Source organism: Chionomys nivalis, chromosome 1 (genome assembly GCF_950005125.1).
Source record: "Chionomys nivalis chromosome 1, mChiNiv1.1, whole genome shotgun sequence".
Taxonomy (NCBI): domain Eukaryota; kingdom Metazoa; phylum Chordata; class Mammalia; order Rodentia; family Cricetidae; genus Chionomys; species Chionomys nivalis.
In genome coordinates this window covers 27,850,601-27,875,518 of record NC_080086.1, presented here as the reverse complement: position 1 = coordinate 27,875,518, position 24,918 = coordinate 27,850,601, and positions in this window count along the sequence as shown.

The following is a 24,918-nucleotide window of genomic DNA, read 5'->3' as shown; positions in this document are numbered from 1 at the left end:
GTTTCTGCTCCTTCAGGGATCAAATTCAGGATTTCCTTCTTGGCAGACAAGCCCTCCAGCAGCTGAGCTGCACCCCAGCCCCTGGCAGTTGATTTTTGTCTTTTCTTTTGTGTTTGCAAAACAAAAACCAAACAAAAAACCAACAAAAGAAATTCTTTTGTCATACTTTGAAAACACAGACTCTAGCTGGCAGTGGTGGGCTTTAATCCTAGCACTCTGCAGGTAGAAGCGGGCAGATCTCTGTGAGTTCGAGGCCAGCCTGGCCTATAGAGTGAGTTTCAGGACAGCCAAGGGCTACACAAAGAAACCCTACACCCCCCCCCAAAAAAAAAAGAAAAAGAAAAGGAAGAAGGAGAAAAAGGAGGAGGAGACACAGACTCAGTATTGATCACATGTCTCCATTCTGTCCCTGTCCCTCTTCCCCTTTACTCATTACCATTGTTCCTTCAGCACTCCACCCTTGCTAACTTGCCTCCAGATACAGCCCCTTTTCTCTTTGCTGTCTTTGGATCCAGCAGCCTGTAAGCTCCACACTTCCTCTCACCTTCCTTTGGCATGATCAAACGCCCATGTCTTGTCATTTCTTTTTTTTTTGGGGGGGGGGGGATTTTTCGAGACAGGGTTTCTCCGTAGCTTTTGGTTCCTGTCCTGGAACTAGCTCTTCTAGACCAGGCTGGCCTCGAACTCACAGAGATCCACCTGCCTCTGCCTCCCGAGTGTTGGGATTAAAGGCGTGCGCCACCACCGCCCGGCTGTCATTTCTTAGCGTTCTTACGTTCTCCACATTTTTTTGTGAGTGTGTGTGCACTGACTATGTGATGTACATGTGTGGTCTGTGCACACACGTGTGTGAAGGCATGCATCCGTGGACTCACACAAAGGCCAGCAGAGGACATGAGACATCCTTCACCACATTACACCTTATTTCTCGCACCTGGAGCCCGGCTAGGGCATCCTGACCCTGAACCCTAACAGTACTGGGGTTACAAGTGTAAGGGGGACAACACCCGTCATTGTGGGTACTGGGGGGGGCACAACACCCGCCATTGTTTGTAGGTACTGAGGATTTGAACTCTGACCACCGAGCCAACTCTCCAGTTATCTCTGCACATTTCGGTGGTGATGAGAACGGAACCCATGGCCTTGTGCATGTTAGGCGAGCGCTCTACCTCTGAGCTACATCTCCAGCCCTGAATTCTTACTTTCATCTGGGACGTTAATGTTGGAATTAAAGGGATTGCTAAAAATGTCCTTTAGAGGCTGGACGCTTCCAGGTATCCTGAATAGAAACAGCCTCGTCCGGCTCCCCACAGGGTTCACCCTTACTTTCTCATCCCAAACTGAGTTGAACCTACTCAGCGCCTAACTCTCTCAATGTCGCGCCTAGAACATTCTCTTTTCTTCTTGAATGAACGCGCCTTGAAACTCAAGTGTGGAATCTATTCACTGAGCTTCGGGCCCACTTTCCCTTGGTGTTGACTCAGAGGAAGCTGGTTCCAAGCCAGCTGGTTTCCCTGCCAGGCCACTTAACTTGCGATGACATCAAGCTGCACTGTACTGTGCTGTTGTTAACCACAAGCTCCTCCCCGCTGCACTTTTGAGAGATCTTAGCCACAGCCGGTGCCGGCCTAAGATTGTGCACCTGCGCACTAGGCACAATCAACTTGCTCCTCCTGTCCTGAAGTGGCGGTGACACAGTGAAGGAAGAGCGGAGCCCAGAGGACTCTGAGGAAGATGGGAGAGCATCAGAAAACATAATCATTGAAGAGGAGAGTAATGGCAGGCTGCCACCAGGACAATGGCACGGATGGAACGGATGGAGCGCGCCAATTCCAGATTCAAGGAGAAAGCACACCGAGCTTCCCTGAGAGACTTGGCAACTTAGGGCGAAATGGAGAGAGATCAGAAGCACAGGAGAAAGGGGTCAGGCCTGTCTGTGTGATTTAGGCAGAGCCTAGCAGTGCCCTTGGCAGGAAGTTCAGCCATTTCACTACGGCTGTGGCACGGCCGGTATTCCCCTCAGAGGGCTGAGACAGGGGGATCACAGCTTATGGTTTGTCTGGGCCACTTAGCAAACCTGCCTGAAATTTATATTTAAAAAAGTCAAAGGAGACCTAAGGACATAGTAAATATAATGCCCTTGATCTGATCCCCAGAGCTGAGGAAAGACAAAAAGAAAAGGGACATCTTGGTAAAATAGACACCTTGTATTTTCACTAAGCAAACATCAGGGAAAGTGTCTTGTTAAGTTTCTCTGTGAGAGTGACAGGTGGCCGCAGTAGTTTTGAATCTCTTCCCCCCCTTTTCTGCCTTCCCCCTTCCTTTTTAAAAACCAGTCAAGCATATCCAAAGCAGCATTCAGACGACAACTTCTGGGCAGAAACCAAGAAGGGCAAAGCAAACGTTGTTTATATAAATAGACATGCAGAGCCCGTAGCTTCCTGTTAACAAATTGAGCTTTGCTTACCTCAAGCCCTCACGTTTTTTTGTAAGTGGCTCGTAATGGTGCCTGCTTTTTTTCAATCTGTCCAATAGCTTTGAGTTAGGGTCTTAAAGCTTCTCTCCTTAGTTTCAGGTTCTGTGGTTTCCGTATCTTTGAAGTTCCCAAACAACCTCTCATTCTAAATAGCCTGACTTAAACCGGGCATAGTGGTGAGGGCCTGTAACCCAGTATTTGGGAGGTGGAAGAGGAAGATCATGCATGAGTCCAAGGTTATCCTTGGCTACATATTGAGTTTGAGACAAGCCTGAACTACATAAACTCCTGTCTTACCACCACCCTTCAAATTAAAAAATTAAACCTGACTTGTACTTAAAAGATTGCTGGGTATTAAGGTATCAAGTACGTCATTATATACCATATCCTGTGGTATATAATGTCTCGATGCACAAACATAAGGAGTTACAATGAAAGGTAGTGAGAACAGCACAAAAAATTGTTTCCTATTGAATAAAGTGATTTATACACATACATTCCTCTTCTCTTTTGTGTGTGTATACATAGGTATATACAGGTACACTTGGCTGTGTGTGCCAAGATCACATACATTCGTCTATTCTTTGGTGTGTGTATACACACGTATGTACAGCTACACTTGGTTGTGTGTGCCAAGATCGACTTCAGGTGTCATCCCCCCGTCTTTCTCCACATCAGTTTTTAAGGCCGGGTCTCTCTGAGCCTGGAGCTCACTGTGTGAGCTAGACTGGCTGGTCAGAGAGCCCCAGGAATCTGCCTACTTCGGATCTGCCAGCACGAGGGTACAGGTATGAGCTGATCCTGGGATCCAGCTGTTCTGATCTGCCAGCACGAGGGTACAGGTATGAGCAGATCCTGGGATCCAGCTGTTCGGATCTGCCAGCACGAGGGTACAGGTATGAGCAGATCCTGGGATCCAGCTGTTCGGATCTGCCAGCACGAGGCTGTAGGTCTGCACTGCTGCAGCCTAGTAGGACCACGGCTTCCACGTGGGTGCTGAGGATCTGAACCCATGTCTTCAGGGACTCCTTCCTCTCTAAGCATCTCCCAGCTGCTCATTTGGTCTTGAAGATGCACAAGATGTTACAGGGGAAGGTTAAAAAAAAAAAAGAATTAATGCAAATAAAGCTTTGCAATATACAATATTAGCTTCAAATCAATATTTTATGGAAAACAAGGATTTTTTAAATGTTCATAGAAAAGCATGAAAGATTCATGTATGACCCAGAGTATATTCTAAAAAGGGAGAAAAAAATGAAATCATGAATGGCAGTAGTTTAACGTAAAGAACAACTAGTTTGTGCTGGAGAGAGAACTCCATGGTTAGGTACACTGACTGCTCTTCCAGAGGATCTCAGTTCAAGTCCTGGCACCCACTCCATACAGTGCCTTACAGCTAACCGTAACTCAAGATCCAAGGGATCCAATGCATTCTTCAGGCTTCTGTGAGCATGGAAAACGTGTTGCATGGGCATACAAACACCCACAGACACCAAAATTAGTAAACCACAAATGAAGAAAAAAGTTTGCTTTGAGAGGAGTTGTCTTGGGGGGGGGGGGTTGTTTGTTTAGAAAGAGCAACTAGCCAGGCACGCCTTTAATTCTTGCACTCGGGAGACAGAGGCAGGCGGATCTCTGAGTTCGAGGCCAGCCTGATCTGTAGAGCAAGTTCCAGGACAGTCAGAACTACACAGAGAAACCCAGTCTTGCAAACCATCTCTCCCCCCTGCAAAAAAAAAGAGAAACTAGTTTCTCAGAAGGTAATGTCTATTTGGATAAAATCAAAGTGTGCTCTGCGTTCTCACCATGTGACATGGATGACATTGAAAAGTTACAACCTGTCTGTGCATGGTAGCTCATGCCTGTAATCCCAGCCCTTGCAAGTCTAAGGTGGAGGATCCGATTTTGGGGCCAGCCTACCCTACATAAAGGAAGAAGCTAGAGGTAGGGTCTGGTCAATACAGTGCTTGGTCAGCGAGTGTAAAGCCTTGAATTCAGTTCCCAGCTACTTTGATCTGTTCCTTCGGGAGGAATGGCATAGAGTACTGTAATTACAGGTGTGTACCCCTACACTTGGCAGCAACTAATAGCCTTTGAATACATTGTACCTAATGCAGCCCCAGAGATAGGCCCGGGGCCTTGTGAATGCCAGGCAAGGTGCTCCACGGCCGAATGTCCAACCCTTTTCATAAGAATAAGTTATTATTTATTTTATGTATGTGTGTCTGTATACCACATGTATGCAGTGCTTATGAAGGTCGGAAAAAAGTGTCTAATCTCCAAGAAGTGTAGTTACACACGGCTGTCGAGTTACACATGATTGCAGAGTTACTTACATATGGTTGTGAATCGCCATGGGCACTGGGAGCAGAACCCAGGTCCTCTCAAGGGCAACAAGTGCTTTAACTGCTGATCCATCTCTCCATTTCTTCAGTGCCGCCCCCCCCCACACACACTTTTTTTAGAAGAGGTCTCACTGTGTAGCTCCATCTGCCATCTGGCCAAGTAAACCAGGCTACTCTGGAACTCTCAGACATAGGCCTGCCTCTCCCTCCTGAGGGCTCGGATCAAAGGCATGTGCCACCATGCCTGGCCTTCCTTTTAATGTTGTTAAAAATCGGAGGCAGCCTCACTAAGCTGCAGGACTGATGTCCAGTTTCTGCGTCGGCCCGGGACAGGAGAGCAGGCTGCCAGCATCACCTCTCCATGCCACCTTTGACTGTTTTCAGCTTAGAATAAAATGTTTCGACTCCTACAACGGCATACCCCTTTTAAATTTTCTTTTCAAGTTTTTATAATTGTTCAAAACAGTAGGCGTTCAATGGTAATATTGTTTTGTCCTCTGTTCAGGGGCAGAATAACTCCTAGCATTTTGGGAAGCTACCTGCTGTTAACTAATTCCCCATACCTGCCTGGATCTCAGCTATTCATGGAGTGAGTTCCCCACTGATATCTTGGTTTGTTTTTTTCCTGCTTTCATTTGTTTTTGTCTTTTTCCTCCCCTGTCCCTGGGTACCTGATGCCTCTGTTCTCCCTGTTTATAGTTTTTGTGCAGAAGATAACCAAGCGTGTATATGATGATCAACTACACCAGACAACTACCCTTTTCCCAACTCTCCAGTTCCTGGAAAGCTTTTGAGCTATCCAAGGCTTTTTTTAATTTTAATTTTACTGTTTTTAATTATGTGTCTGTATGTATGTCTCTGTGTGAGTGTGTGCATGAATGCAAATGCCCACAGAGGCTGTGCCAGATCCCAGGAGCTGGAGACACAGGTGACCTGACCTGGGTGCTGGGAATCAAACTCGGGTCATTTGGAAGAGCAGCCAGTGCTCTTAACTGCTGAGCTATCCTTCCAGTCCCCAGGATTTATTTTATTTTATTTTACTTTATTTTATTTTATTTTATTTTTCAAGACAGGGTTTCTCTATGTAACAGCCCTGGCTGTCTTAGAACTCACTCTGAAGACCAGGCTGGCTTTGAGCTCGCAGAGATCTTACCTGCATCTGCCTCCCAAGTGCTGGGGAGTGCTTCATCACTTCCCCACTGATTTTATTTTAAGGGAGGTGAAATTCATATAATGTATAATGAATCTCTTTGCAGGGAGGGAGTTGTGAGTCTGATGATATAGATCAGGCTGGCCCTAAATTTACAGCGTACCTGCTTTTGACTTCTGAGTGTTAGGATTATAGGAGTGTGCCACATGTTTAGCAAAAGGAAACATTTTGAAACTCGCAATGCAGTGCCTGGAACCTGGAATGTCCCTCCCAAGCTCCTGTCTCCAGACAATGCTACTGTTTGGGGGAGGTGTTGGAATGTTAGGAGGTGGAGCTTAGTCAGAGGAGGTGGGTCACCAGGGGCAGGTACTTGGGGGTGTTATTCTTGCCCACTTCCTGTCTTGTTCTCTGATCCTGATTGATTTGTGATGTGAACCTCCCGGGCCACCGTGAAGTGAATCGCTCCGTCCTTCACTGCCACGACAGACTGAATCTCTGAAATCCTGAGCCAAAACAACTTGCTTCAGAAGTTGTTTCTATCAGGTATTTTGGTTACGGTGATCAAAACTAACTACTGTAGATAAACACACACTAATGTGTAGTCACCACCATGATCTAAAGAAATCAAAGAAAACCTGTTGAAGGAGCTGTGGGCTGCATTCCTGCCACCCAGCTCCCGGCCGCCTGGCTAGCTTATGCCCCGAAATAACAGCACACAAATTGTATTCATTTAAACACTGCCTGGCCCATTAGCTCTAGCTTGTTACTGGCTAATTCTTACATCTTCATTATCCATTTCTATTAATGTGTGTAGCACCCCAAGGTGCACTTACCGGGAAGATTCTAGCCTACGTCCATCCTGGGTCGGAGCTTCGTTGCATCTGCCCCCGAGAGGAGAGGAAATGGCGTCTGAGCTCACTTCCTCTTCCTCCCAGCATTCTGTTCTGTTTACTCCACCCACCTATGTTCTAACCTATCAGGCCAAGCAGTTTCTTTATTAATTAACCAATGAAAGCAACGGATATATGACACTCCCACATCAAAAGCCCCATACCAGTTAAGCAGTTACTCCCTCCTCTCACCTTTCCTGCTCTCCTGGGTCAGCACCAACCTCTCCCCTGCCTCTGTGAACTTACCTAGTCTGTATACATCATCTAAATGCAGTTCTGTCTTTCATATATGTGTGTGTGTGTGTGTGTGTGTGTGTGTGTGTGTGTGTGTGTGTGTGTGTGCTTTTCTGTGTCTCCTTATTCAGGCATTAAGGATTATGCATCTGGAACAAAAGCAATAATTACAGAGCAAGTCTTTTAAGCAGGAGACTTTGGCCTTTATTTCTTATTATGCAGCTGTACTCCTTTGAGCATAAAATAAATTGTATGTATGAAAGGCTGGGTCAGTGTGAGTGAAATAACAAAATACTGGCATGTGCTGAAAGGACTGGCGGTGTCTCTTTTCTTTTTCTTTTTCATTAAGCCGAGGTGTTTGATGGGTAACACATGTTGACCCTTGGTGCTTGGTGACTGCTGTGGAGGAGGTAAAGGTTAAGGGTAGAGCTCATGGGGGATCATGGGAGCTCATGGGGGTTCATGGGGGATCATGGGAGCTCATGGGGGTTCATGGGGGATCATGGGAGCTCATGGGGGTTCATGGGGGATCAAGGGAGCTCATGGGAGTTCATGGGGGCTCATGGGAGCTCATGGGGGTTCATGGGGGATCATGGGAGCTCATGGGGGTTCATGGAGGATCATGGGAGCTCATGGGGGTTCATGGGGACTCATGGGGGTTCATGGGGGCTCATGGGAGCTAATGGGGTTCATAGGAGCTCATGGGGATTTGTGGGGGGACTCATGGAGGTTCATGGGGAGCTCATGGGGGTTCATGGGGCTCATGGGGGCTCATGCAAGCTCATGGGGTTCATGGAGGCTCATAGGGGCTCATGGAGGTTCATGGGGCTCATGGGGGCTCATAGGAGCTCATGGGGCTCATGGGGGTTCATGGGGCTTCATGGGAGCTCATGGGGGCTCATGAGGGCTCACAGGGAGGATAAATCAGGATCAGGTTTGTGCAAAGAGACTCCAAAGCTGCTGCTATGGACCAGCTATTTCTCAAATCCCTCCAAAGAAACTGAACATTAATAAATGTAAGAGTAATGATTTAATGAGCAGTGATTGAGTGGATGATCATAAAAGAACGGTGAAGGTCATCGCAGAATCTAGAAAAGGGAACCATAGAAAAAGAATTTTCAGTGTAGTAGCTTCCCAGAGCAGATGGTGGCCTGGTTTCAACAACAGTTAGGGACAATTTAAACGGCAGCATCCTTAGAGTGATGATTGTAACTCTACTTGTTTCTACCGTGCGATGCTTTAAGAAGCACCCTTATCCCCACTGGGCTATTTTTGTCAAAATTATGTCAGTCGGTCATTCTGCTATTCCTTACACCACACCACTGCACAGAGAGAACTTGTCCAGCTGGGTCTTTGGATGGTACTTGCCCACCCAGAGAACAAAGATCTGTGGGAACTCAGAGTATCTGGGGCATCTCTAATGTTCCCTGGCATTTCAGCCTGTTTAAAGCTCCCCAGGGCTGGGGGTGTGGGGATGGCTAAGCTGTCAAGAACACAGACAGTTCTCCCAGACAACCTGGGGTGGGTTCCCAGCACCCATGTTTAGCTGCTTTCAAACACATGTAACCCTAGCTCCAAAGAATCTGAAGCCCTGGTCTCCAAGGGAAGGAGCCTGCATTTGTGTGAATACTCACACACCAACAGTACAAGGGCATATAGAAAGAAAACTGCAAAGTAACTGCAAAAGTTTCTTAAATAAATATGTAACCAGATAATGAGGGGCTTCTAGAGCAGGGAGAGACTTTGGAGTCTTACTGGTAAATAATTACCAAACTTTCATCTCAACCTGGTTATTATAGAAATAGTTCCTTGTCAAAAAGGTGGCGCTTGGGACACAGTAAAGACTCAGTCAATCAGCTAGGCAGTGATGGTACACGCCTTTAATCCTAGCCCTCGGAAGGCAGAGGCAGGCACAGCTCTGAGTTCAAGGCCAGCCTGGTCTACACAGTGACAACCAGGGCTACACAGAGAAACCCTGTCTCAAAATCCCTTCCCGACCAAAGCAAAACAAAACTGGGTCTTGCTGTATAATCCCCAGGTGGCCTCAAATCTGAGACTCTCCTGCCTTAGCTTTCTGAGTGATAGGATTACAGGTATGTTGACAGTGTGCCAGTATGATTGGGGGTTTTGGTGTTTTTTTTTAAAATATATTATCTCCTAATCATGTAACCCATTATGTTACTATTTGGGGAATGGAGGATGTTGACAAGCACACACTGTTCTCAAAGAGGACCCCAGTCTATGGCATGCAGCTACCTCCAACTTCAGCTCCAGGGATCCTACACCCTGCTCTGACCTCACATGGTACTGTGCTCACATACACAAACCCAAACATATAAACATAATTAAAAATAACAGTAATACATTTTAATTACCATTTAGGCCTATCTGCCTCTGTCTTCAGCAGGAAGATGCGTCTTTGCTGATGGGTGAGAGCTATGCTCATCTACGGGTGTAAGTGTTCAAATGGCAGCTGAAGCGATGCTACCTCAAGAATATGGTAGTGAGAGGTTCTCTAGGGTCTTTGACCTTCCCAGTATGGGTTCTTGGCTAGATTTACAATGCCAGGTACAAGTTCTTTCCAACTGAGCAGGCTGATGCTCGATCAGACAACTGTTGGTTACTTCCCAGGCAGTAGTGCCACTGATGTACTTTTGGGGCTGTCTCGCTGGTCTGGTCATTGTTGGGGTTCTCAGGCTTTATATTGTTGGGGTCAGACAGCTGATAACTTCCCCCATCCCCTTGGGAGCTTGCATGGCACCTCCTGACACTAAGAGAGCGAGCCCTCGGGGAGGAGGCTTCTAGGTCAGCGCCAGCTTGACTTCTTCAAATCTTGTGTCTGAAGTGTGTGGTGTCTTCGGCAATGGGATCTTACTTTTATACTCTGGCGGGCAACCAAGAGCAAGGACAACAGCCTGTGCTGTTCGGAGGTCTCCTGAACTCTCCCCGACCAACAACTCAAAGGAAGATTTCCCTTGCCTGGCACTGACCGAGGCTTTTGTTAGATAATTTGTGGCTCCTGAAGTTACTATGTGAGGTAACTTCAACTATATATACATATATAGACATTTATGCATACATGCATATAATTTTAAATACACCATACACATATGTACATATATACAATGTATTTTAAATTTTTTTTTTTTTTTTGGATTTTTCGAGACAGGGTTTCTCCGTGGCTTTTGGTTACTGTCCTGGAACTAGGTCTTCTAGACCAGGCTGACCTCGAACTCACAGAGATCCGCCTGCCTCTGCCTCCCGAGTGCTGGGATTAAAGGCTTGCGCCACCACCACCCGGCTGTATTTTAAATTTTTATAATTTATAATAGATTTAGTGTATTTTTAAATTATAAAATAATTAGGTCTCTATGGCCTTTGAAACATCCTGAATGTTATCTATCCCCCCCCTCACCCATGTCACCCTCTCTCTGCCCCCCCGTTAAATCCTCCCTCCATTTTCTCTTTTCCCCTTCTTAGCACCTGCATCCTGCCCCCCTCACTACAGCACCTCCCCCTCCTCTAACAGTCCCTCTCTACCCTACTGGCCTCTATAACTCTCTGAGTTGCCCAGTCCAGCCCCAGATGATACATCTGTAACAAACCCCTATGCCGAGCACTCAGCATTCTAGAAGGATGGTAAGAGTCTAAGGACCCGGATGACTTCTGTAAGATAGTGTCTTGGAGAGGATGGGACATGATGCTTTCATGAACTCGTAAGTCTGGTGCTTCTTGCACCAGGCCTATCAGGGCCATACCAGTTAAGTGCTGCACCATCATCTACGGAAGAAGAAATAGCGCAGGTACCGCCCCTAGATGAAGAGCTATAGGCAGCCAATAGCTGCTGAAGGAGGGGGAACAAGTTCTTTTTAGGCACAGGAACCCAATTTTAAGTGGTCATCCCTAAACACATGCAAATAAGGGCAACACTAGTTGGACTCTGTAGGGTGAGAATGTGTGTGTGTGTGTGTGTGTGTGTGTGTGTGTGTGTGTGTAAAACCATAATTACTGGGCTTGATGTCATGTAGCATGTCTTTAATCCTAGAACTTGGGATGCAGATGACGACAAATCTCAGTGAGTTCCAGGCCAACCAGGATTCCATAGTGAGCTCCTATCTCAAAACAGCAACAATAACAAAAACAATAATTCCAAATGTAGGGGCTGGAGAGATGGCTCAGAGGTTAAGAGCATTGCCTGTTCTTCCAAAGGTCCTGAGTTCAATTCCCAGCAACCACATGGTGGCTCACAACCATCTGTAATGGGGTCTAGTGCCCTCTTCTGGCCTGCAGGCATACACACAGACAGAATATTGTATGCATAATAAATAAATAAATAAATAAATAAATAAATAAATAAATAAATAAATTTTAAAAAAAATAAAATAATTCCAAACGTAGGAGTTGAGAGGGGATGGGAGGCCATGGAGGAGCGGGGAGTGAGAGGGAACTGCCACTCATAGTTTCCTCATGCATCAGCTTCTCAACAGTTAGGGGCTGGAGAGATGCCCCCAGGGTTAAGAGCATCAACTTCTCAACAGTTAGGGGGCTGGAGAGATGCCCCCAGGGTTAAGAGTGAGAACTGTACCTAGAGAGGAACCTATTGCTTCTTATTGCCCACATCAGGCAGCTTACAACCACCTGGAACTCCAGACCCAGGAGCTCTGATGGCCCCTCTGGCCTCTGTGGGTACTGCACCCACATTCACATACCCCACGCAGACACACAATTAAAAATAAATAAAGTAAGTAGGTTAAATATGGTATACTCCTTTAACCTCAGCACTCAGGAGGCAGGGGCAGACATAGCTCTGCGAATTTTAGGCTAGCCTGGTCTACAGAGTGAGTTCCAGGACAGCCAGGGCTACATAGTAAGATTCTTTTTTCAAAAAATAAGGAAGGAAGGAAGGAAGGAAGGAAGGAAGGAAGGAAGGAAGGAAGGAAGGAAGGAAAATGAAAGAAAAAGAGAGAGAGAAGGAAGGAAGGAGGGAGGGAGGGAGGGAGGGAGGGAGGGAGGGAGGAAGGAAGGAAGGAAGGAAGGAAGGAAGGAAGGAAGGAAGGAAGGAAGGAAGGAAGGAAGGAAGGAAGGAAAGAGTTAATTTGGGGGTCTGGAAAGATGACTCAACTGTTAAGAGCTCTTGCTAATCTTCCAGAAGATCTGGGTGTTCACAGCCCACAAGCCTGTAACTCCAGTCTCAAAGGATTCCCATACACACGCACACACGCCCACACTCCAAAACAACAACAGCAACAACAAACAGTTAAATGTCAATATTTAGGGTTGGCAAGATGGCTAAGCAGGTGAAAGGACTTTCTTTCTACTAAGCCTGATAACCGGAGTTTGATTCCCGTGCCCACATGGTGGAAGGAGAGAACCGGCTCCACGAGTTGTCCTCTGACCTCCACACATGCACTGTGGCTCGTAAGCACGTGTGTACGGGCACAGAGTAAATATTTTTTTCAAGACAGGGTTTCTTTGTGTAGCCCTGGCTGTCCTGGAACTCACTCTGTAGACTAGGCTGGCCTCAAACTCAGATTCACCTGCTTCTGCCTCGCAAGTGCTAGGATTTAAAGCGTGTGCCACCAGGCCTGTTGGGGACCAGCCTCGACAAAAACACCTCTTGCCAGGGTAAGGGCAAGGGGATTTAGAAATATCAGTAAAGACTACGAAGACGCATAAAAAATAACAAAACAGAAACCGTAGAACAGAACCGGGAGAGGGGGAAGGCGTTCCAGTGAATAGTGGAATTGCTGTCCTTAATTTTCCATGTGCTTTTATACCCCAATAAAAAAGAGGGAAGAAGGCAACCAAAGACTTCTTTAGCATGATACAAAGGACAACTCAAACAGTTAATTCCTTTAACACTTTGAGACATCAAGTCATTAGCATTCTGTTGTTTAGGCAGTGAGGCCACCCTAGACCAAGTATCCTGAAGACAGACATTCACCAGGTAACCTCCTAATACAAAAGGAGCACTAGTCTGGTCTAGTTCTAGCTAGTTCCAGGACAGGAACCAAAAAGCTACAGAGAAACCCTGTCTCGAAAATCAAAAAAAAAAAAAAAAAAAAGCAAAAGAAGGAGCAGAAGTATGCTTGCATACCCTGACCATCTGTCAGGATGGAATGGATCCACTTGTATGAGCCATCTTAATGTCCAAAGAACCAAGTAACCACATCCCGAGTCAGAATGTGTAGCTGTGCTTGTCAACCATTTTGAGCAACCTCCAAACTCTCAGACTAGCAGACAAGGTGGCAATAGGCTCACATTTTTGGGCCTCCACATAGGCCAGGCAATGATTTTTTTTCAATACAGGGTTTCCCTGTGTAACCTTGGCTGTCCTGGACCTTATTCCTTAGACTAGGCTAGCCTTGAACCCAGAGATATGCCTACCTTTGCCTCCGGAGTGCTGGTATTGAAGGTGTGCACCACCATTGCCTGGCTTCAGCAATAATTTTTAAAAGATAATATTTAAAACATTTTATCCAGGTATGGTGGCTCATGCCTCTAATTCCAGCACTTGAGAGACCGGGGCAGAATTATCATTCATTTAAGGCTGCCCAGGGCTGTACTGGGAATTCCAGGCTAGCCTGGGTTACATAGTAAGAATTTTTCTAAAATAAAGAAAAGAATTCTAAAAATAATTAAACTTTCTGAGACTTTTTTTCCTTTTCCTTTTTCTTTTTTCTTTTTGTTTGGTTTTTCGAGACAGAGTTTCTCTGTGTAATAGTCCAACCGTCCTGGAGCTCGCTCTGTAGACCAGACTGGCCTCAAACTCAGAGATTCACCTGCCTCTGTCTCCCAAGTGCTGGGATTAAAGTCGTGTGCCACCATGGCCCAACTCTGAGACTCCATTTTTATAACTGAAAATTGTTGGGGTCCCCTAGTCTTTTTTATCCCCAGTGCTAGAATAAAACCTATGACCTTGTATTTGCCAGACAAGTGCTCTGCCACTGAGCCACATCCCAGTCTAATCTGGAATACTGCTGCTTCTTACTGTTTGGGTTAAGGCTTCACCCCAGCCCCTGGCATCCATATATCCAAACAGTCTGGAATGTTTGTGTGGCAAGTCCCATCCCAAAACCCCTCCCCTGGGAGCTGCCTCAGTCCAGACTCCACCTCTGAGAAAGCCCCCAAAATGGTGACCCCTCCCCAGAGATGCTCAAGACCACTCCCACAGGGATTTAAACTTCCCCCCTCCCCCAGAGAACAAACACATGGTTTCCCAGTCTTTCTTCCCCATCTCCTCTCAGGCCACCCGGGAGCACTGGCACCCATTAAACCTGGGCTTTTTCTAACTCGGTTTAGTTTGGTCTGGTTTGGATGATCGTGTAGGCGGAGAGGTTTATTGGGATGCAAAAACTTTTCACTTACCTCTTGGTTTTGAAATGATGCAATGTATAAGACACACAACCTGGCTTAGAGTGGGTGCCCTATTGTCTCTCTCATTTCATTCATGGGAAAAGATACCATTGGGTGACTTTCAAAAAAATTTATAAGAGCCCAGTGTGGTGGCCCATGCTTCTATTTCCAACACTTGAGAGGCAGATGGACCTGTCTCTCTGAGCCCAAGGCCAGCCTGGTCTACTCAGTTAGAACAGCCACAGTAGCACAGTGAGACCAGCTGGGCAGTGGCTAATGACTTTAATCCCAGAAAATGGGAGACAGAGGCAGGTGGATCTCTGTGAGCTGGAAGCCACAGCCTGATCTACAGAGTGAGTTTGAGGACAGCCAGGGCTGCACAGAGAAACCCTGCTCAAAAAACAAAATTCCAGAAAACCAATACCATAGTGAGACTGGAGGAAGCAGGCAAAAGCACTTGGCCATAACACTGCTGTTTTGACTACTTGACTTGTAGGTTGAAACAAAGTTCAGGTTCCCAAGCCCTAGGGGAGCTGAGAACTTTCCAATGGCTGACCAACCTCCTCTTTAAACCATAAAAGTAGTCTGTTAGGCCCCTTAGTTCTTTAAAACATTATAGCTGTTCCTAACAACAGAGAGAACAAATGAATCTGATTGGTTGGACTGAAAGCCTTGAACTGTGTGCTGGCTGACAATGATGGAACACAAGAAAAGTCCCTACCTTTGACTCCTGATTGGTGGTCTCTCTCCTTCCTCGTGGTGCACACTAGGCATGAACATAACAAGACCCTATCCCCAAAATATAAAAAGAGAACATGAGTGGAGGAGACAGCACTCAAATCTGGATGTATTTGATTACAAAGCCTTTTTCTATTACTTTATGCTATTTCTCTCTTTTAAAAAGATTTCTCTTTTAAAACGTGTGTGTGTGTGTGTGCCAGATGTATGCTATTGCTGTGGAGGCCAGAAGAGAGAGAGGGATCCCCTGGATATGGAGTCACAGGCATTGTGACCCACCCGACCTCAGTTCTGGGAAAAAACAGGAAGTGTCCTTAACCACTGAGCCAGCTGTTCAGCACCGATTTCTGTTTTAAAAAATTCCCATGTGCCGGGCGGTGGTGGCGCACGCCTTTAATCCCAGCACTCGGGAGGCAGAGGCAGGTGGATCTGGGAGTTCGAGGCCAGACTGGTCTACAAGAGCTAGTTCCAGGACAGGCACCAAAGCTACAGAGAAACCCTGTCTCGAAAAAAAAAATTCCCATGTGCTGGAATTAAAGGTATGACTGACATGTCTGGCCTGCTTTCATGTTTTATATGTTTTTTTCCTTTTTAAAGGTAGATTCTGCACATGAGAGAAAACATTTATCTTTCTGAGTTGTCTTATCTCATACAACACGACACACTTCAGTTCTGGAATTGCAGATGGCTACAAGTCACTGCATGGGTGCTGGGACGCAAACCTGGCCCTCTGGAGGAGCTAGTTACTGGTGCTCTTAACTACTGAGCCGCCTCTCCAGCCCTGGACTGCGAGACAATGAATGTTTCCTCAGATATTAATTGATCATTTGTACTTCTTTAAAATGTATTGCATTTTTTAGTGTGTGTGCGCAGGCATGGCATGTGTCTGTCTGTCTGTCTGTGTGACTGTGTGTGTGTCTGTCTGTGTGTGTCTGTCTGTCTGTATGCCTGTGTGTGTGTGTCTGTCTGTCTCTCTCTGTATGTCTGTCTGTGTGCCTCTGTGTGTGTGTGTCTATCAGTGTGCCTGTGTGTGTCTATCTGTCTGTCGGCCTGTGTGTGTCTGTCTGTCTGTATGCCTGTGTGTGTGTGTCTGTCTCTCTCTGTGTGTCTGTCTGTGTGCCTGTGTGTGTGTGTCTGTCTGTTTGTCTGTCTGTCTGTGTGTGTGCATGTGGGCATGACCCTGCACTCTATGGAGATCAATTGACAATTGCAGGAGTTGGTCCACTCCTACTGTGTGGATCTCGGATGGGGCTCAGGTCATCAGGCTCAGCTGCAAGCATAGCCGCCCTCTGAGCCACCTTGCTGCCCAGTTGCTTCTTTAGAACTCTCTGTTTACAGCTTGCTCATTTATTGATTAGCTTGGGGGGGGGGGTGTTGATTTATTTATTATTGTTGTTGTTGCTGTTAGTTTGTTTTTGAGACAGGGTTTCTGTGTAGCCCTGGCTGTCCTGCAACTCACTCTTTAGACCAGGCTGGCCTCAAACTCAGAGATCCACCTGCCTCCCAAGTGCTGGGATTAAAGGCGTGTGCCACCACTGCCTGGCATTTGGGTGTGCCCTAGATATTAGTGCCTTGTTGGATGTCCAGCTGACAAAGGTTTTTTCCGTTCCACAGTCTATCTCTTTTCTGTGCTGATTATTCCCTTTGCTGTGCTGAAGCTCATTATATTTATTTTAATTTAAAAATTATCAGTGCTTTGAATCAGGGAGAGTCTGAATACTAAGAAACAGGCTGGCTTGCAATCAAACTGCAGAGTGGCTTCAAACTCTTGACAGTCCTCTCGCCTCAGCCTCTAGGCTGCTGGGGTTATAGAAATTAGCCACCACATTCAACTTGAAGCCTTTTAATTTCTCACCATTCCACTCGAAAACTGAAAATTCATTTTTCTTTTAAGACAGCCTGGCTGACCTGGACTTCCACACGTGGCAGAAGATGACCTTGAACTCCATCCTCCTGCCTCTACCTCTCTGCAGATCTAAGCTTTTGATAAATACCTGTTTACAATTCTCTCTCATCTTTGAAATGTCCTGGGCAGCCCAAAAGTAGAAGCTGAGTAATTCTGATACATGTTTAGAGGGCTGTCCCTCAACTTTTCATACCCCAGAGGGCTGCAGCAAAATGAGAAAAACAAAAATCGGGGAATGGAGAAGTTGAAGCAATCCAAAAACCACACTTTCACCCACACAAAGCCCTTTTTGGATCCCTTTTAAAAACAACCAAGTATCATATTGAGCAATATAGCTGGTGGCCAAAAATAGTGGCCTGAGGAGTCATGCCTTGGTGTGCTGGCTCTGAGACACAGGGATGCGGGGCCTAAAAACTTTCCAGGGGTTGCCAGCCCCCCGTGTTCGCCATAACGAAACCTCACCTGGGCTTCTCGTAGGGATGGCTCAACTCCAGGTGTTCAAAAGCTAGGCTAGCCGCAAGAGGCTCAATTTCTAAGACACAATGCTTTCGTTAAAAACAAGGTGACCAGGTTGGACTGCGGTTTTTCAATAGAAGTTAATGAGGGGAGAGGAAAGTTAAGGAAGGAAATAAAAGTTGAATGAAACCCTTTCAAAGTGTTTTGCAGCTGTCTCAGTTTCAAGTGTCCAGGACTGGAAAATGTTTTTGTAATTAAGCAAGATCGTGTTCTTTCTCTTAGAAGAAGGTGAATGAGAGATCCGGCTTTCTTAGAATTAACCATTTCTTATTGATTCCCATTGAATGTGTACGGTGTATGACTGAGAGAGTGGGGGGGGGGTGCGTGTGCTATAGCACACGTGTGCAGGTCAGAAAACAGCTTGCTGGAGTCAGTTCTCCCCCTCCACCCCGGGCACCATTGACCTCAGGTGGACAGGTTTGCACGGCAAGCCCCGTGGTTTACTGGCTAAGCCATCCCACTGGCCCAAAGCATGGTTTTATGCTGGACAAACACACTTATTAACCAAAAGATTTTAACAGTCAGGCACAAGCTATTTAGCTCTTGACAACTCTAGTCTTCAGGTGCTTTGGAAGCTGAGACCAGCAGTCCCTTTGAACCCAGGACCAGCCTGGTCCCCAGGAGTTTGTCTCAGAAAGAAAGAGGAAAAGATGAAACCTCATCTTGGTTTTTCTGTCACCACCACCTTGTTGTTGCCACCCCTCAAACCAGCTAAATTGCTCTAAAACATGGATGCAGAGCCTCGCAGGCCCGCCTCAGCTCTTGCTGCAAGGGATGGGAAACTTTGCAAGGCAGACTCTCCATGCTGAAGAAAGCATGCGTGCAGGTTCACACATGGCCACTGTGTGAACATGTAGTCACTGCGCGTGTCCTAAGGGAGTGAGCCATATCTAGGGCCCGAGGCTCTGTCTTCAAACACTTTGCTGGTCTCAATTCTCTACATCATCCTCTAGAACACTGGTTCTCAATCATGGGTGGTGACACCTTTGGGATCGCATATCAGATAATTACACTATGATTCATAACAGTAGCAAAATTACAGCTACGAAGAAGCAATGAAATAACTTTATGATTGGGGGTCACCACAACATGAGGAACAGTAGTCAAAGATCCCAGCGTTAGGAAGGTTGAGAACCGCTGCTCCAAGAATTCTCTGGCCTGTCCCTTGTATTTATTAAACCCTTGGCCTGGAGAGATTAAGAACATGTACTCTCTTTCAGAGGACTCAAATTTGGTTCCACACCAGGAGGCTCATTAATGCTAACTCCAAGAGATCTAACTCCCTTTTCTGGCCTCCATGGCAGCTGTACTCATATGCATATATCACAGACAGGCACATATTTTTAAAAAATAAATCTTTAAAAATAAACAAATGGCGGCTAAAGAGATGACTCAGCAGTTAAGAGTACTGACTGCTTTTCCAGAAGACCCAGGTTCAAGTCCCAGAATTCACAACTCACAACCATCTATAACTCCAATGCCAGGGGTTCAATGCTTTCTTCTGGCCTTGGAAGGTACCAGTCACAAATATAGTACACAGACATATGCACTCATACACATAAAATAATAATACTATTAAGAATAATGAACAGCCAGGCGGTGGTGGCACACGCCTTTAATCCCAGCACTCGGGAGGCAGAGGCAGGCGGATCTCTGTGAGTTTGAGGCCAGGCTGGTCTACAAGACGTAGTTCCAGGACAGGAACCAAAAAAAGCTACGGAGAAACCCTGTCTCGAAAAAAAAAAAAAAAAAAAAAGAATAATGAAGAGCAACAATAAACTTATCCATTCATTGAGGTCCACCTGAAGCACAGCGTCAGGACGCCGCCAATGAAGACTTCTACTGCAACCATCCTTTTATTCTTCTGAACTGACCTCACAAAGTGGATGGTGGGGAGACCTGCTGTGGTTTTAACCAGAGGACAAGAGAACACTGTAAGTGATATTCTGCCCCAGTCCCTGCCTTCCCCTGACCAGCAGGCTGTCTCAGGTTGGCCTCAAACTCTCCATCCTCCTGCCTCAACCTCCCAAGTAGGAGGATTACTGCTGCCTGCTGCCACACCCAGTTAGGATTCCTGGTTTCTATGAAGATTCTTTCACTACACACCTGCCTTTCCCAGACTGGCTGTTCTGAAGAGGAAAGTAAGAGCTGGCATGGCGGTGCAGTGTTTTAATCCCAAGGTCAACCTCATCTGCGTAGTGAACTTGAGGCCAGCTTGGGCTACACAGACCCTGTCTCAAATGAAGACAACAGCAACAAAGAGGGTTGACCCCCTGAGGGTGTGACTCCAAGCCACCTGGGTCGTGCTGAAATTTCCCTGGAATCCATGCTCTATGTTTAAAATCTGCAGAACACTGTTAGAGACCATATTCCAGGCTCCAAGTGTGGATTTACTCTGCATACCCCAAGTGTGGTCCTGCTCTGCATACTCCAAGCGTAGACCTGCTCTGCATGCTCCAAGTGTGGTCCTGCTCTGCATGCTCCAAGTGTGGCCCTGCTCTGCATGCTCCAAGCGTAGACCTGCTCTGCATGCTCCAAGTGTGGTCCTGCTCTGCATGCTCCAAGCGTAGACCTGCTCTGCATGCTCCAAGTGTGGTCCTGCTCTGCATGCTCCAAGTGTGGCCCTGCTCTGCATGCTCCAAGTGTGGTCCTGCTCTGCATGGAAGGAAGAATAAAGTGCTGAGAATAAAGTGTTGTACATTGCCCTCTTAAAAATATTTTTATTTTGGTGCATGCATGTGTGAGTGTGTGTGTGAGAGAGAAAGACAGACAGACAGACAGACAGACAGAACAGATGCACACATCTGTGAAGGCTAGAAGACGACTCTTGGGAGTCATCTCTTTCCACCTTGCTGAGTCAGAATCTGTCCTGTTTCTGCTCTATGTGGTGCTCCAGATGGCTCAGCCTGAGAGCTTCCGGCAGGTCTCTTGTCTCCACTTCCGTCCCTGTGTAGGAATGGACTGATGTGGTGACAGATGCATGCCCCTCATGTGCTGTGGTGACAGATGCATGCCCCTCATGTGCTGTGGTGACAGATGCATGCCCCTCATGCCTTCTTTTTCCATGGACTTGGAGAATTGAATTCAGACTGCCATATTTGCACGCCAAGTGTTTTCTACCTGCTGATCCATCTTGCCAGGCCCAAATCTCTCTCTCTCTCTCTTCTCTCTTCTCTCTCTCTCTCTCTCTCTCTCTCTCTCTCTCTCTGTGTGTGTGTGTGTGTGTGTGTGTGCGTGTGTGTTGAATATAAGGCCTCCTAACTGTTAGAGAAAAGCTCTACCATTGAACCGCATTCCCAGCCCCTAAACAATCTAGGGGGTAGGGAAAGTGAGGGAATGGAAAGAGTGGAGAGAGAGGAGGCTGTGGTTAGGATGTATTGTGTGAGAGAAGAATAAATAACAAGAAAAAACAAAGAAAAGAAGTTGTAATCATTGTATAAGTTAAAGTATAAGTTAAATAATAATGAAAAAGTAATGTCTTCCTTGCTGCCCAGCTATGGGAAGACCCTTCATGCTTTCCTGTACTTACTGGCCTGTTCCCATGGGCTACAACTAAGGTGAACCTCCAGATACACACAGACCATGCTGAAAGCTTGGGGCTAGGTGAACTAATGCACCTTCAGCTTCGAAATGCCATAAGTCCTTAACTTTGACTTCAAATGCCATCTAATTGCTTTATACTGTCATCTAAACATCACATCAAGTTTCAATACATCTAATAACATTATCCACTGCCTGTGGAGCACAGTGCACATCATTAATGCACACCCATGAGGCATCAGCACAATATTGTCATCCAGCCACATCAAGTGAGATCTTGGGTTTGGGGTACAGCTCATTGGTAGAATACTTTTCTGACACGCACAAAGACCTGGGGTTTGATTTCCCAGCACTGCAAATTTTTAAATGATAATATTATTATCATTTAAATAAATAATTTAATAAGGAGATCCTGTCAGGAGAACAATTGGCTGAATGAACTAATAAAGATACAGAAAAACATGATGTATAATCTCACTTCTACATGGAATCTCAAATGTCAACATAGAATAGCATCTACCAGGGGTTGGTGGGGTAGGGTTGGGTCACTGAGTAAAACATATGCTATTCCAGGAGGCAGCAGTTGAGGCAAGGGCATTTCTTTGCTCAGTGGCTAGCTTTTACCACAAGAAAGCAAACTCCATATGGAGGTTCTTTGACACCCATCCAAAAAGTATGATGGGCATCAAAGAACCTCCTTATGAAGCTTGTTTTTGTTGTGGCAAGTTAGCCACCAGGCAAGAAACTGTTCTTGCCTGACTACTGACAGTATGCTGTCCAAATTGTACAAGCACTACACAAAGGAAGGCAACTGCCAAACTTTGCCAAGACAGAGTAGGTCAGCCCTTCAAAATCCCTGCTTCACAGAAAAGTCTGTCAGATACTATAGGCCTGTAGGTTAAAGATCAATGTCCCAACATTGCAGGGGAACCTTGGGTGACTGACCAGACAGCCAAATGCTTCTGTCATTTCTATGGCTTTGGAAGATGCTTGCTCTGCACTTCCTGTTTACTTGGATAATGTTTGTCCATCTTGGGCCTCTGATGGGGTTGAAGACAAGACACATATAGTTACAGTTTTCTTTGTTAACAAATTTAGCAAAGAAACTCACGAAAGACATACAAAGTGTATAAACTTGAAAGACATAAAAACTTAAATTGTTTAAGAAAAATGTTTTAGAGATCTAAAAAGATAGTTTTGGATTGGTTGTAATACAAGTTAAGATAGAAAATAGTTTTGGTATAAAACTTTGGCCTCACTAAGATAGGATAGATAATACAATATTTTCTCCAAATTTGCCAAATACAAATGGACTAGACATTGTGAATTTAATCTTACCTGATAATTGTTCTTATTGTGCATAGTTTTACCATGTTAGCATTAAAACTTTCCTTTTTATTTAGACAAAAAGAGGGAATTGCTGTGGGATATTTGTAGACTTGTGAAGGTGTATTTGCTGTGATTGGTGTAATAAAAAGCTGAACGGCCAAGAGCTAGGCAGGAGGTATAGGTTGGATTTCCTGGAAGAGAAAGGAAGAGGAAGAGATAGTTGAGGTGTGAGAGAGATGGCAGGAGACACAGAAGAATCAGGATGGGCAGTTACGTGACAGAACGTAGATTAATAGAAATAGGTTCATTTTAGTTATAAGAGCCAGGGGGACAAGCCCAAGCTAAGGCCTCGTTTGCATAATTAACAAGAAGTCTCATGTCATTATTTGGGAGCTGACTGATAGAACAGAAAAAGGCTCATTACAGATAGTTTAGTGGATGTTTAACTGCTCTTATAGGCTTTTTAAAAAAAAATTTACTGCAACAAAGTTTTTGAGTGGGGAGCTGGAGAGATGGTTCAGTGGCTAAGAGTATTGACTGCTCTTCTAGAGGACCCAGGTTCAGTTCTCAGCACCTACATGGCAGCTGACAACTGTCTGTGACTCCTGTAAATTATCCTCTGACTTTTACACACATACCATGGCACTTGGGCCACATACACCCCTCCACCATCAAACTTGACGAGAATACACATATTTAATTTTTTAAAATGTAAAGAAATGGCACCAGAAATGACAATTAAACTGGCCCTTTGAGAGGATGTGCATCAAGTTTTCTCAGTGTGTCATCCCCGGGCAATTGACAGAAAGCATGGCAAAGGCCCAAGCAAGTCACATCTGATGAGACAGGTTAGGGGGATTGGATTTCAAATGTCCTCCTGTCCCCAGGGTTCCCTCAGACTTGTAATGTTGCAGGTGATGATGTCTACCGCTAGCGCCCTGGAGGTTTTCTTTTTTCGGGAATTCCTAATTCCTCAGTGAGTGAAATAATCTCTTAAAGTGACGAATGATAGCAAGAAAATGAGTTAGCGTAGGAGGAAGGAGGAGGACGGGCGCATTAACGCTGCACCTACAACATTCAGGAGAGTCTCAGCTGCCAGGGAGCTGAGTAAAGGGGTGGAATAAATGAGACCTGAACTGTAAGATGATGTAGGGAGAGATTCTGTAGGCAACAGCCCTAGGTGTAGCAGCAGGGATATGTGCTGTGTGTGTTCAATGGGATCCAACCTCTGTGAGTTCAAGGCTGGCCTGGTCTCGATAGAAAGTTCCAGACCAGCCAGAGCTACATAATGAGATCCTGTCTTGGAAGGAAGGAAGGAAGGAAGGAAGGAAGGAAGGAAGGAAGGAAGGAAGGAAGGAAGGAAGGGAAGAAGGGAAGAAGGGAAGAGGGAAAGGAAAGGAAAAAGAGAGAGAGAGCATTTGCTGCTCTTCCAAACAACGGGGATCCAGTTCTTAGCATCCACATGGTGGCTCTCAACCACCTGCTGGGAACTGAACCTGGGCCCTCTGCAATAGATCCAAGTACTCCTAACCATGGACCCTCAGTAAGATGTTTATAATGAGGAGAAAATGGTTCATTTAAAATCACTCTTTGGTGTAAGTAGTCTTTCTAGCTATCTTGTAATGTGATTTTTTAAAAAGTATCTGTGGGTGGAGAGGCCAAACCACACTTTCTGGATGCTGTGTGACTGAGTTCGCCTGCTCAGCCGGGAGACGAGGCTGTCAGCACCTATCTCTACTGAGACCCAAAGTTGAATGTCACTAACTGAGGGACTAGAAAGATGCCACTGAAATTTTAATTAATGCCACCTTAAGTAAATATGACTATTGTCATTGTTATTATTATTATCAGAGTTTTAAAATTAGGAAGCTTACACAAGGCCTTAGGTTTGATACTCAGGATCACACATGCACGCACACACAGCTGCACACACAGATACACACACACACACACGATACTTCTTATTAACATGCTGACAATTTGTGAAGTGTCCACTGTTGTTGTCTCTTAATCTTTGTTACCTGTGGTTCCTGAGCTGTTTTTTTTTTGTTGTTGTTGTTTTAATAGAGGAAAAGCCTCAAGGGAAGCTGAACACTGAGCAGAACTGCCCTGAATCATTTAAACCATGTGGCTCTGTCTACCACAGCCCCACCCATCTTTACTGGACCCAACCAGGAGGCAGATGTTGGATACCTGGTGGTAGTGATGCTGTTGGAGGAGGAGTCCACGAGGGTGAGCTCAGATTTGAATGCCGGGGGCCAGTGCTCTGTTACAGAGCAGCACCGAAGCAGCCTTGCTTGAAGCAAGCTTCCTTTCACCTGAGACTTTGAGCGAGTCAAGACAGTCACACTGGAGACCGAAATGGACAGGTAACAAGGCAGTCTTAAATCCGAGCGAGTGTGTGTGTGTGTGTGTGTGTGTGTGTGTGTGTGCAGTCT